Source organism: Aphis gossypii, chromosome 1 (genome assembly GCF_020184175.1).
Source record: "Aphis gossypii isolate Hap1 chromosome 1, ASM2018417v2, whole genome shotgun sequence".
Classification (NCBI taxonomy): Eukaryota; Metazoa; Arthropoda; class Insecta; order Hemiptera; family Aphididae; genus Aphis; species Aphis gossypii.
The window spans coordinates 55,746,717-55,762,380 of NC_065530.1; the positions used below are offsets into that span (position 1 = coordinate 55,746,717).

Consider the following 15,664-nt stretch of genomic DNA (forward strand, 5'->3'; position numbering starts at 1 on the left):
AGTTGATATTGCATACTCTTCACACCATATAGGTACAAGTTTTTTCTGTGAGCCTTACTGATTCCCTATTATTTAACTTAACCACCTTTCCTATTATCAGCCTATAGACTATAGTGCTCAAATGAATCCTTACGTATAACAGCTTATGAACTATTACTTGCATTATATCAAAAGATAATTAGGTCAACATGTTTTATCATGTTAAAAGACGGTCAGGATATTTTTAGGAATTGAAAATAAAATATATACAAAAAAACATTTCAATACAATATAAAATGTATACCTTTAAATATGTTTAATATGTTATAGTTTTTTTTTAGTTATTTAAAATGTAATGTTTTTTCAATAAATAAAAAAAAATACGTTCATATTTTGTATGAGTTAATGAAAAAAACTTATTTAAAATTGACATTACTCTTTAGAAGTTTTTGTCACAGTAATTTTCCAAGCAGTTAGGATGTGCACGCAGGAGATTACTGCAGGGGTGGTATTTTTTATGCACGGAATTTCCGGCGGATCCGGAAAAATCAAATTCCCTCTATAGCTATAGAGGTCTTGTATAAATTGTATGTCAGAGATAAAAACCATTACTGTAGGTGGTCTAAATTTGTGAAAATGTTATTAAAAAATTAGGCTAATACGTGGTTGTTAATATTTAGTTATTTCATGGTTATAAAAGTCAATCCATATTTTGTACATACAGAATCTTCTTCTATTTTATCAAAGAATGTTCTATAAATAGTTGAATCTTGTTTATGAGTCATTTAAAATGTAGGCATTTAGGATAGGTGAGCTAATTGTAAAATTAATAAAAATATGAGCAGAATATGTATAGATATTTATAAAATATTATAGATATACCTACAAATTTTTAAATATTAAAATTAATTTAATTTGATTAATAATATTATCTTATGCCATTACTTACTATATTTTTTTTTAAAACTATTTCTAGTAATTTTCTTATGAGTTTAATTCATTTGACCTTGGATGAAGTATATTTTTGCTCTAACAAAACCGCTGTTGAATACTAAATAGTAGTTAGACCTAAGTGTTATATATCAAACGTGTCTCTAATAGCTCTACAAGAGCATAGGATATAGTTGTCTACAAATAAAGCTATTATAAATGATACCTTTTAAGTTATTGAAGTATGTCAATATGTCATATTAAAATCAATGAAGTGTATCATTGTTCTAAATTCTGAATACGGTCAGCTAGAATAATATAATTATGTTAGTATGTCTATGTATATATAATAATATATACCTTTTTGTACTTAAGCTTTTAATTTTTATACAATGATTGATTTGTAATATTTTTATTAGTCATATATTCATATGTATTACATGTACTTTTATGTACGATGATCATCATATTAATTTAATAAAAAATATTAAGTATTATTGATAGTATTTATTATTTAACTTCTTGTATTATTATGACATTGATATTTTTTGTAGATTAAAGGTTCCATTGTATCAATATGGCTGAAATATGTTATTCTAATAAACTATAAGCCTAATAATATCAACATTTAAATCTTGATCTGGGGGAAATATGCTGAGAATTTTATTATTTACAATTTTAAAGCTAAATTTTGTTTGGTCGTCTTTTCTATAACCATTATATTAAGACATTTTTGTCTTTTACTAGTCATATACTCATATGTAGTATGTACTATTTATAGAGATATATTTTTTCATTTGTAAGTGAAATTTTAATAGTGATAATTATTTTTCATAACAGTTTCCAAAACTTAATATTTCTTAAGAACTTGTACGTTAATTTAACTTTTATGGTAACATTTTTCTCATATAAGGTACTTATGTAATGTTTGTTATAGTAATTAATAAATAATTATTATAAGCTTTATAAATCGATGGCATTAAATGTATGAGCCTTTTGATATTTAATATCCATATAATATTATACTTAATTTTATTAAATTAAGTATAATTTTAATTATTAAGATACAACTTAAAATTTAGTATTTTTTAAAATAGTTAAAGCTAATATGTTTTATAAGATAGTTTTTAATATTAAAAAAAAAAAAAAAAAAATAGTAATTTTTGAGTAATTAATCAATTTAATATTTTTAACCTATATTATTATTATTTCATAAATTGTTTTTATCTAGATTCAATTTATTATTAATAAACTAAATACCTATAGTATATACAGAATATTTTTGTATTATTTATTGAATTACGAACAATAGACTATTTCAAATAAAATATTATCTAAATAAAATTTCATTCGAATAAATTATTATTCAGATGACTATTTCACAATTATTCCAATAGGTAATCAAAATTGAAAAATTGTCGACTAATTGTCATACATAGTCCATAAACATTAATAATTTTTGAAATTATGAGTAGTTAATGATACAAGAACCACCTGGTATATTAGTATTAAAATAAATATAAATCATTCTATAATACATTTGTATTTTATACTAGCATTTTGTTTAAAAATTATTTGAATAATTATCTAGATAAAATGTTATTAAAGTATAGTTTTAGTCAATAAAAGTAAAAAAAAAAAAACAAATAATTAAAAGACTTGAACGTAAAGTGATCGATGAAAAAATAAAGTAGGACACGTATTTAGATTACTTATCTCAATTATATATATTATATAATTCTAAATCAATATCGTTATTTAAATTATTCTATTATATTTTTTCTTTAGCAAAGTATTGTATACATTTTTAGGTGTCGTAACTTAATCTATGGTTGTGTAATAAATTTTCAATAAGTCGTAGGTAATAGTTCGTAGTTAGTATGTAGTTATTTATATTATTAAGATGACTATAATAATAATGTTTTTTATTCAATGTATACTGTTTACCTACTTAATTATTAATGTATTATAAAAATAAATATTAAATAACCATATTATTGTTAATATTTCTTGTATTATCAATAGTTTCCGTTGAAACATTAATTTCTTTGTTTTGTTTTAATGATTTTAACTGCTTTAACTTTTAAATATTCCAAACTATGTATTTTGAAGAACATTAAATTACGGGTATAGTATTTGGCCACGGGGTTTTGCCTGGAACTAATGTCGGTGTAATTTCAAGCATTTCTCTTTACTCGCAGTACACAAAGGCCGAATGATAAAACTTTGTTCCCCTAACCCTGTTGTCTTTAACAATAGGTTCATGGCGTCGAAACAGGGTGCAAATTATCCGGTATCATTTGGTCGTATCATACTCACGCGACCAAAATCCCCGACGGTTGAATGAATAATAATTTAACCCTGTCAATGTAATATAGACTAGTAATGTCGTTATTCAAATATCTTCATTCCTCAGCAGGTCTTTCAAATGTATTAAATAATAAAAAATATTTTAGCTTAAAACCTGAAAAAATTGTGCAGTTTATGAATTAATTTTATTGTTAGTTTTTACACTAAAAATATGATACGGAAACAAATTAATTAGAATTTCAAAACTTGGATACCTACAAGATTGAACTTCAAATATTTTCAAATTAATAAAATAAATACGTATTAGTTGAAATGGAAATATTTTATATCTAATAAACATTTCTAAAGGAATAGATAAAAATTATTTTATTATTGGTATTTTTTTTTTACATAACAATAGTATATGACTAATTAATAATTATCATGGATACCTATTTAACAAATTTAAATGTTTTGTGAAAATTCTCAATAATGTTTTGCTATACATATGTAATAAGTTTTGAATAATAATCAACTAATAATTTAGTTTTGCATTCAAGTAAAAAAAAAAATATCATCATTATTATAAATACGACTTAAAACTATGATTTTTTTTTAATCTAAATTCCGTTTTTATATTTATTTAATTTAAAATAGTTACGAATAAATTATATTTTTAATATTTTGACAAATTTTGATAATAAATAAATTATATTTTACTCTACTTAAATAAAAACTTGAAATATTTTTCATATATGCACAAACAAAAACAGTTAAATTTAATTACTTAAAATATTATATTTTTGTGATATTTACTTAATATTATTGACCCAACTGAACATAAATTGTACATTTAGTCGTTTTAGTTTTAATTATGAACTTATGAATAATAATCAAATTGATTATTTTCGCTAATTATAAGAATTATTTTATCTACCGAGTTAAATACTAAATATTATGTAATTTTAATTACCCATCTGTATTTACCTCTTACTATATTTAAAAAATGCACTTTTTCATAAATATCATAATAATAATAATTTAAAATTTAAACGGTTGAGAATATTATGAAATATTTAAAAATTACTATGTTGTTTTTTTAAAAGGTCATGTACAAAAGTATTCATACAAATTAAAAATAACTAATACATAGCTATATTTTGAATAAAATCTTAATTTATAATAATTTTGAATAATATGTGTACCTACAAGAAATAATTAAATTATTTACTTCTTAATATTATTTAAACCAGCTGTAGGGATGTATTTCTAATACAGAAACAATTTGTTGTAAATCTTTTAAATACAAAAACATAAATCTCACACACATTATTATATATTATGGTAAATATTAATTAATTTATCAGATAAAATGTATTGTAATAAGTTGAATTTTTTTAAAATATAATGTTTTTATATTATTTTCATTGTTCTATGTAGATGAGTTATTTAATTTATTAAAAAATGTATACAACTTAGATAGGTTAATTATAAAAAAAATTGTCGTTAACCTCTTATCTCTTAGTAATAGTAAGTTATACGTAATATTTGTAATTAGTAATAACATATAATATTATGTATGTATATGTAGTATATATAATATATATATGAAAATAAGAAATATAAGTTTAAGTTTTAATCTAAATTCGAAAAATAAGTTTAGAACATATAGGTACTTTGTCATACTTTTTATGTATAGCTTTAAACTAATATTCGTTGATTTACTATTGAATACAATTTTGATCATATTTTTTATTTGACAAAAGTATAAAATGTATTTATTTTTTTGTTTCATATTTTTGTATATTTTATGGTTAATAAATGCATTTTCTGAAATCACATAACACATAAAATATACCTTTTCAACAAAGTGCAGTATGTAATTTAAATATTTTATTGTTTTTAATATGAAAAAATGTATTGTTAATTTTGATTCTATAATTTGTTTTTGTTACCTATTCTGTTTCTTTATTAATTAAATAACAATTGTAAGAAATAATTTAAAAGTTGAAAAGCATAAAAAAATTACATAATTATAATTTCAAAAATGAAATATAGAATCATCAATATTAATAAACGGAATCATTTATCATATTTAACGACTCATATGTCATTTTTATGGACTATATACCGAGAGTATATTATTGTTTTTATTAAAGTGAGCAAAATAGAAAACAATAGTTGCACAATAAAATCAATAATGTCTGGTCATTTATACTATTAAAGGATTATATTATATAGAGTATAGATATACACACAGAAAGAATACCTGTCATACTGGTTTGACGATTGTAATTGAAATCACACGAAGTAACGTTTTACTATATTTCGTTTTGTTTTCTTGAGGGTAATACTGATGTTGGTGCAATTTGTTGTTAAGACAAACAATATCCCTCCGGACTAAGTTCTAAAGCGTAGAGAACAAACTAAAAACAAAAGGTACCTTTCAGCATAATCTAGAATAAAACATTATATGAGAATATTAATAAAAAAAAAAATGAGAGAAAAACATGTATGAAATCTATGTTGTCAAACATAAATAATGTATCAAATAGTGCAGAAATTGGTGAATTGTTTGAAAGCGAGAGGTCTTGAGTAATATGCTTTTATTTATTTTTATTTAGTTATTGGTAATATACTATAACTGTAATAACTATTTTGGTTTATATAATTTTAGTAAATTCACGATAAAATAGCAATTATTAAGATACTAAAAAAAAAAAAAAAATTTTCAATCTTATATTTAATTTTCAAAACATTAATACGAAAAGTGTTAAATATATGATATATGTTAAAATACATGATTGATAAAAAAATAAGAACATTTTAAACAATATAATAGCTATTATTATTTTAAATAAATATTTTTTTATGTAAGGAGTTATGAGAGATTTATTGATTAGATGATACCTAATTATTAAGTTAAATATTTTATATTTTAAGTGATATCAAACCATATTTTTTAAACAATTCATTTTTGAAGAATTTTAGATTTATACATTTTTAATTTATGTATTATTATAATATAATATTATTATAAAATAAAAATAAAATTGATTTGCACTAAATATATATATATATATATATAAAAATAAATAGTAAAATAAATACATTTGTACTTACAGTTTAAATATTGTTAAAAATCTATGTATAAATATTTATCTAGAAATTTGAACAGCATTATCAAAATGGCCTTTTTTTTAAAAATTATTTGAACCTAATAAATACTTTTTTCTTTCTTCTCTAAACCTCTTATGTTGCACCGTGAGAATAAATACATCTGCTAGCTTCCTCGTAACTTTTAACTTCCTTGAACAGCAACATGCGCTATTGTACATAATGGAAGTATGATATATACTTATGGATACTTTCTTTAGTTTGACCATCTTTACTGTCGATTTAGTTAATAATAATCGTGTAAATGTAAATAACATCGTATTCTACTGATTATGAATCTCACACTTAAAATTTACGTATAATATATAGGCGGGCGTAGACTTTGATCACAGGTAGGGTATACAGCTGATATAATGTGCTCTTTGAAAATATAAACACTTCTGAATTAAACAATACATTATTGTCTTAAAAAAATTATTTTCGATATTATTATTATTAGAAAATAATAGGTTTTTAGAATTTTTTATGTGTTGAAAAATAAAAACATTATAAATACTTGTCTATGGTTAAATTTTATAATTTTTGTTACAAATTTAAGTCACTAAAATTCAATTGTATAATTACTTACGTATTTTATTTTTTTTTTTTAAGTTTTATCTTGGGACTTTGTTTGTATGTCTATAAAAATAGTTTCTGCGATTAGTCAGCAGCGTATACCGTGCATATCCCGTACGCATAAAAAAATATAATATATTATTTAAATATAAAAATTTGATTGGTTTGTTTCAGATTCATTGAAAACATATTTGAGATAGAACATTTGCGGGGCTATCAGGTAATTTAATTTATTTTATCATTTAATGGTAATTATATAAATTCAGTTACGTTATACTTTTGTTCTGGTATACGTGAAAGTTCTTAGTAGAATTTTGTAGTGTCAAAAAATTACGGAACTTGTGTCTCAAATTCCAAATTTTAATTCAATTCATGATATTAGCATAATAGCATATTAATATATAATTTAAAGATAAAAACGTGTTTAATTTTTAAATACCATTTAACTGCGTTTTCTATTTAGTGCAATACTTAAATAAAAGTAAAAATCTGTGCTTGAATTCCCAAGTGTATATGACGTATCTTACTTAATTAGGGTGTATACTATTAAGTCAGGTGATGGATGAAGGTGTTGTCTAGTAATGAAGATAGTAGTACAGAAAAACGATTTAATAAATTAGACGGTAAGTATACAGAAAGGCGTAGAAGGAAAAACCGTTATCGTAATTCGTAATTAACTAGTAAAAAACGAGGGGTAGTGGTAACGGCGGGATAAAAGCAAAACGACCGTTTACGCGACGACAACGATGATAATAATAAAACAAAAGCTATAATAATTTTATTGTTGTTAAATATTATTCTTACATTTATTTTACTAAAACTATTGAATTATATCTTGTCGAGAGCTTAAAGTAATTAATATAAGTGATAAAAACATTTTATCTGGATAGAAAGTGGTTCTTTTAAATACTATTTACGTTAAAAACAAACATTTAAGAATTAAGAAAAACTTAAACACTATTTTATTGTTAATACATATTCGTATTAAAAAAAAAAATATATATATATTATTTACTACTAAAATACGACAAATGATACAATGTAAAGTGTATTATTATTTTTATTTTTTATTTTTTATTTTTATTATAGATTACATTTTGTATTCTTTAAATCAAATTGATATATTTGTACATACCTACTGATTTATATTAGCATATTGTTTTAGTTTTTATAGTAAGTAATCGATTTGTATTTATTGAATAATATTAAAGATAATGAAATATCATCAACATTTTTATTTCAAAACAATTGTAGATCCCAGATTTCAAGTCACTTGTTTATATTTTGTAAATGCATTTTAAAAGTGATTCACAATTAGATAATTATTTAACTGTAACTAGTATATATTTAATTATAACTGAAGTTTCATATATTTAAAGTGTGTATTTGCACATGTTAAGTACTATAGGTATCTACTAATTTGTTTTAATAAAATAAATTTAAATGTATTAAGTATTCGAGAATTATTAATTATAAATATTAATTTGAATCTTTTGTTTTTGTTTATTGATATTAAATCTATAAAGACGTTTAAATAAGTCAAAAAATTATTTTCATAATTTTGGTAAATTGTAGTTGTGGTCTTTAACTTTTCATTAGTGTATTCTTGGTAAATTTTCCATAGAATATACTGTTTAACTAAGCTTATTGGTATTTATTGTTACTTAAAAATTTATCAATTGAAGTTTTTAATAATATACCTATAAATAAATGAGAAGATTTATAAAATAAATTAATTATAAAAAAGACTAATATTTAATAATATAATGCATTCTATTAGTATTCTTGTTATATCGTGCTATAATACCTTTTTTAGGGTTCTTATTACATTTAAACTTTAAATAGAATATTTCCTGTGTTTTTTCTTTTGGAAAATAATTGTTGAGAGTAAAATGGTTTTTACAATTTCTCATAGCATTTATATTGATATATTAGAAATGGTACTCAGGTTGTGTATTGTTTTTTAACTATGTAATGTTTGAACTTGTAGGTAATTATTTGGGATTAAAAATAAAATTTGATTAGAAAAATGGTCATGAACTAAATTTTTGTTTTAATAAAATATTATCAATGTTAATAAATAATTGTTTAGTAGATTTTTGTTTTTTTGTTAGTTTTGAAAAAGTACTTAAACCCACATGTAGTTCTTCTAATAATTTTGTAGATACAGTTATACCCTTAGCCATTGTAAATAAAATATTTTAATATTAGATAACGTAGTAGGGTTTAATGTATGCAAATTAAATTTAAAATTGTCATTCTAATAGTAATGGGTAAAATCTTTTAGGCTGGTTCAATAGTTATTAGCAGCATTTTGATGTTTGGTTGAAAGTTATCTAGCTAACATGGTGTTTTTCTGGTTGGGAAACGTTTACAGATTTGCAATAAGTTTTCATGCATTTATTTTGTTAAAAACAGTCACGTATTTTTAGAGTCAGGAGGTAGAAAAAATAGAAAGCAAAAATTGTCGGAATAGCGTAAAAAACGTCCAAATGGAGTGCGTGAAAAAAATGTTATACACAGCAAAGCAATTTGTAAGATCCAAAGACTCAAGATAACAGACTGATTTTAGATTTAATGGTGTTGTGGCGCTGCATCATTTTGTTATGGCAGTCAATCGAACTAAATAATGAACACGAATTATATGTCTCTCTATTTCAGAGTATGAGTTATTGGTTTTAACTATATATTTCGAATAGTATTTTTTTTAACTAATAATACATCTTAATAAGTTGACTAAACCAACCGAGACTATAAATAAACTTATTTGTTATTTATAATGAAAAACATAAGCATAATTTGCTCACAATTTGTGTTGAGAAATGAAAAGTCAATTTACAATGTCATGTCCATTTGGTAAATACAAATCTCATTGTATAAAAATTGTACATTTTGTACTTTGTACTTTGTATTCAACTTAATATCAATAAAATATATAATAAAACAAATACTGAGATAATTAAATTAAATAAATCTACCAATCAAACATAGATGTATTTAAAATGTTCACGCCCTGTAGCTAATAATTTTGCCATGATTCTATTTGTTTTCTATAAATATCAATTGTTGTTTTAAAGATTAATTTTGTATAATATGTGATATATTGATGGGAAAATATATTAAAAAAAAAAGAAACACGTTAAGGGTAACTTATTAGATAACTTATTTAGTATCACAATAATATCTAATATTATGTCTTATGACTTATATGAAATATAACATTTTCATAATTTGTTTGCTTGTATTATTTCACTGAAATGAATTATTATTTACATAGGTATATTATAATTTATCACACAATAGTTCTGTTTACCATAATTTTGGTTTAACGTTAACCCAAAATTATCTCTAGAAACCAATAATCTATTTATATTATACAATATATTATTTGTATACTATGATTTATGATATTTTATATTGCCTAACCACATTTGAGGGTGGTTTCAAGTAATTTGTTCACTAAAAATATAATATATCACAAAAATACACAAGGAAATTGAACGTTATCATTTGGTGTTCACGAGTGCACAATAAATTTCATCAGTGTGAATGTTATCAGAAAATTAGACCAGGTTTTCCTCAACGTTCCACGCACGTACTGTTAAGTGTGCGAGTGTGGTGTCTGTCGTATAGTGTTAGCGTGTGTGTATGTGAGTGTGTCATGTGTGTAATGTGTATGTACATTGTACATTGGTTAGGAAAAACATTCTTGTGTAAGAGGTGTAAAATTAGTTGAGTTTATCTGTAACCAACAGCACAGTATTTTTATTTTTGTGGCTATAATATAATGTCGCGGTCCTGCTTTTAAATGCATTATCTTATTATTCTATGCCACGTATGAGATAGTAAAAATAAAATTACTTAACCTCGCTCAAAATATCAAATCTTGCTGTTTGAATTGTGTGAAAATAGTTTTATAATGACACTTTGAATAAATTATAATTGATTAAAAAATATATATTATGGTAAAGTGTAAGTGTGTGTATGATGGAATCACATAATATAAATTTATTAATTTTTTTCTTGAAAATAGTATAAGTAATTCAACCATGGTTTAAAATAGTTAATTATTTAAAATAAATATATATTTATCTAAATATTATCAATAAATTATGATTTAATATTATTCAATAATTTCCTAAATGTGATTTTTATAGTACAATGCTTTATAATGTATGTAATATTAAATGGCATTTTGAAGAAAGACTATAAATTTGATTTGTTTTTAATTTTCATTAAAATTGTAAATTAGTCTCAAGTTTATTCTACCTAATTTATTTTATGAGTATTTCATATTTAAATGGAGGCAAACGCGAAACGATTAAATACGAGTAGTATGTTTAATAATAAATTTGGAATTAGCGCAAATAAATAATTAATACAATAGTTTTAATTTAGATGCAAAGCAATTAAATATAATTAAATACAATTTATTCGTTGAGATGGTAGGTTTGTAGAAAATATATTTATTTCTGTACACATTTTGTATAAACTTATTCTGATGTTAGTCTTATAATTTTTAGTGTATATTCTCAATTTTATTGTTTCTATATTTTAGCATTGTTATATTTTTAATTTAATCTGATCGCTATATTTTGAGCTAATATTTTATTAAGAAGGTACATTTATGGCTATAATTAATTTGTTTACATTAAAAATAGTATTCGATGTTTATTGAATAAGTGATTGTTTCTAAAAACAAGGAAATTAGAAATGTCGATTGTTGGTTAAATATGCAAATAATAATTCATTCTAATTTTTTCCTTTCATACTAAAATATTATTATCATTCATACTCATAAATCTTACACTCTCTTTCTCTTTTTTCTTTCTAGTTCGATCTTTTATAATACGAGCTAAGAAAACATCCCATTTAAATAACCATTCGCTAAGAAAACATAAGACTTAAAAGTTTTTCCCGGTGAATGTCAGAAGTTTGTAAAAATGGACAATAAAACAGCGTATAACAAAAGTTGAAAAATGCATGAATCTCATTCGTCAGAAAGTTGAAGGTTTTTTTTCGTGGACACGTAGTGACTTTTTTGTGTCACCGATGTTATTTATTCCGATTTATCTATTTTAATTTTTTTAATCATATACCTTTTTGTATAGTGTGCTAAATTGAATAATCTATTAGAATCAAAAAGAATAATTTAATTAATCAGAAATTATGCCTATGCTCTGATAGATTTTAATAAAAAACATAATAAGATCGTGAATTTTAGTATAATATTTTATAGTTGAATTATGTGCTATGTGAAAAAGTTACTAAACTATTATAATATGGTATGGTGTAATATAGTCTATATAAATAGTTTGTAATGGAAAATAGATATAATAACAATATATTTTAGGATAAAATTTAACATAATATATTATAATATATATACTATTTATAAACAAATACTTCCATTGGCATAATTTGTGTTTTAGATAAATTCACTGGATATTTTTTTAATAAAATAAAATATGCTATTAGCTCAAGCTAAAAGTCATAAAATAGCTTTCACTAAAACTTCGAAGTACTAAAAAATTGCCTGGAATAAAATGACTCTTAAATAATGTTATGAATTATTTGTTTTTTTATTTTTTATCTTTTGAAAAAGTAAGGTCCGATGACTTTTTTATTATTGCAACTATAAACAGTTGATCCATTTTTATCACGTACATCGTAAAGAATAATGAAGTTTCAACTCCGTGTCTTCATGGTACCTTTCCTTATTTTGATTCCGTATAGTTGAAATAGACGCTTGTGTGAGGTATGTAGAAGTCTCTACGACGTTATACGGTGCATTGTATAGGCAATATAATTCCATGGTTTTGAATGTTTTTATAATATAATATATATTATTATATTTTTATCATATACATAAATATAGATTAAAAAAACAAAATATCCATCAAGCTGTATATCTTATCGTTAATGTGACCAAAAATAGCAAAATTTCTAGTAGTTTGTTAATTAGCAAATAATTAATTAGACTCTTTGGCACTTTTCAAATTTCAACTACAACTTATTTGTATATTATAGTATTCATTAGTCTTACAACAATAGATTAAACTAATTTTTGTCAAAAATAAATCACATACATATTAAATAGTAATTACTATAAGATGTTTAACTTGTTGTCATTAATTATTTTAAGTCAATATCTACCGACGAAGTATAACAGTATGACTAGGATTCTGGTGTAAATTGGTTAAACGAATCTAAATAATTTGAAAATAGAACTACGTATAGTAATTAATAATATAGTTACTTATAGTACTTAAAAGTATTAAGTTTTTATAATTGATATTTTCAATTATAATAAAATAACTTATCATTATTTTTGATTAAAATATCCAATTTTGTCGAAATTTGAATTTGAAATGTATATACAATATATTGAGTATACTATGTGTTTTTGAAAATGTTATGGTTTTGTAAGAACAATTTATGAGGAACTTTTTATTAAATTTCCCAAAAATCAAATATAACAAAAATACTATCTTATTAAAAAAAAAAAATATTATTTTACATACTTATAGATAGGTACCATATAAATGTATTAATTCTTTTAATTACACAATAAATATTATAATATATTAGCTATTAATAATCTCCTTTAAAAGTTTTTATATATATTATATTTTTTCGGTCTCGTTTAAAACTACTCTACTATTTTATTTAAAAATTATTTTTAAAATAATTTTTTTATATCTCATTTGTCAAAGAGTTGTTTAAAAAAACCACAGTAGTTCCGTTCAGTTGGGTCCAAACTCCCATTCATCATTTGTGTACGTATTCATATTTTTCCAAACTACCTCTCTCTGCTATTGCTGCAATCAAAATGTTTTTTTTTAAATAATTTTTTTTATTATCTACTCTACATTTAGTCTTTTTTAAATTAATAAAAACACACACACGCAAACTGACTGAACTCACACACGTTGTATTAACAATAGCTTTGAATGACTTTATTAGTTTTAACAATAATAATTATGAAGTAATTAAAATAAAAATTGATTGTTTTCGGTGACAATATTTAAAAACAAAAACAAAAAAAAGTATATATATATTATAAATTATAATGTTATTAGATTTTTAGAATTTAAAAATGTATATAATTTACGAATGAGTATATTTACAAAACGTTATATTTTATTGATTAATAATTTACATTATTTATACAATATTACGTTTTAAAATCTTTATAAAGAAAAAATAAAAGAGATAGTTTCAAGAAATTTAGTTTATTTATTCGAATTCCAGATCAATGCGTAATAAATATGTTTTTTTTTTAATTATGAAGTATCGACTATATTTAAGTAAATTAACTTCAAGTTAGTTTTTATTATTGTAAATTACGTAAAATTTAAATGGGTTTCTTTCGTGTAGTTAAACAGATATCTGCAATTTAAATAATATTTACAATAAAATATTAATGTTTAATTTCTATAAAAAAAGTTTTTGTTTGAAATATTAAAAAAATACACACGTAAATTATATTATAATGAAGTAACCAATGATTTTAACAGATTTACCGTAAAGTTAATTAGGTATTATAAAAATAGAATATCAGAATAATTCAGTATATTCCTGTATTTAAATCGATAATATTATTCTATATAATTCAGATACATATAATATAGTTCCATAACATATACCATCGTATAGTTCTTATATCTTTGACGTTTTCCTAAAGTATTTTAATGAGATATTAATTGTTAAGTTTGCAGTTGAGATAAATCAGTATATACTAAGGCTCGTTGTTTTTGTTTAGCCTAGGAAATTATTTTGTGAGTGACTGTTTTTGACGTTGAGTAGGGAACGTAATTAATGTAGAATTCACAAGAAGAATAGAAAATAAATTGACCCCTTAGAGTATAGTGAATTGGTATTTCAAATAAAGTTCTTTTAAAAATTATAAATGTATATTTTTGTAGGAGTAGAAAAACATAAAAAGATATCTAATTGAAATAATTAAAATAGAAAATTATTAATAATTATTAGACACATTAATGACATTTTTTTTTAAAAGAAAAAAATACTTAAAAAACAATAAATAATTTTTAAATGGACTGTGTATTCCTTGATCCACATCTAAAATCATCGTTATCATGATCATGGAACTTCTCTTTGAAAAACTAAAATTATAGTTGTTTTTACTTTCAATTTGTCGTAAAAGTACTTTTCATTAAGCTTCAAACTTTCGTCCCCTATACGATGAAATAAGTTTTCCAATGTGAACGTAACTTTTAGCAATATCACCCCGAGTAGTAGCAGTCTGAACTGTTATTTTTCTTTTACTCTTCCATTTTCTTATTTTTATTAGACATGCAATGGAATTCATCGTGTTTGCAACATCCTTGGAGCTTAACGAATTGGTTTTGTTAAAAGTTTAATTGGGAAATTTAACTTAACAGTCACGAGTTTTGAGTATATGACCTTAAAAATAATTATAATTCAACATAACGTAAATACTACTTATATTTGGAAAATGCACATTTTTCTATACTCTAATACTTCAAATAATTGAGATCAAGTTTGCTCCAATTAAAAAAAGATTAATATTTATGATAAATTTAAAAAAAAAAAAAAACGTAAATAACTTTAAGTGACATGCATTTACTTTTAATTTGTTGCTATTTGTTTATGTTGTATCATAATTTTACTAAGAAGTTAAATATTATAAAATTTAGGTTAAAAATAGGATGAATTTAAAATTATATATAATTTGACTATGTATATA

At 22.3% G+C, this 15,664-nt stretch overlaps 2 protein-coding genes across 5 annotated transcripts in view; both read left to right on the forward strand.

The window, feature by feature from the left end:
- LOC114127068 (PCI domain-containing protein 2) overlaps nucleotides 1–15,664 on the forward strand; it is a 564,778-nt gene that overhangs the window by 215,960 nt on the left and 333,154 nt on the right. The gene's annotated exons all lie outside the window — the stretch shown is intronic.
- LOC114127072 (complexin) overlaps nucleotides 1–15,664 on the forward strand; it is a 193,334-nt gene that overhangs the window by 15,154 nt on the left and 162,516 nt on the right. For all 4 annotated transcript variants that reach the window (XM_027991190.2, XM_050207461.1, XM_050207459.1 and 1 more), the window contains exon 2: nucleotides 7,105–7,150. The gene's annotated coding sequence lies outside the window, so the exon portion shown is untranslated. The remainder of the gene's footprint in view (nucleotides 1–7,104; nucleotides 7,151–15,664) is intronic.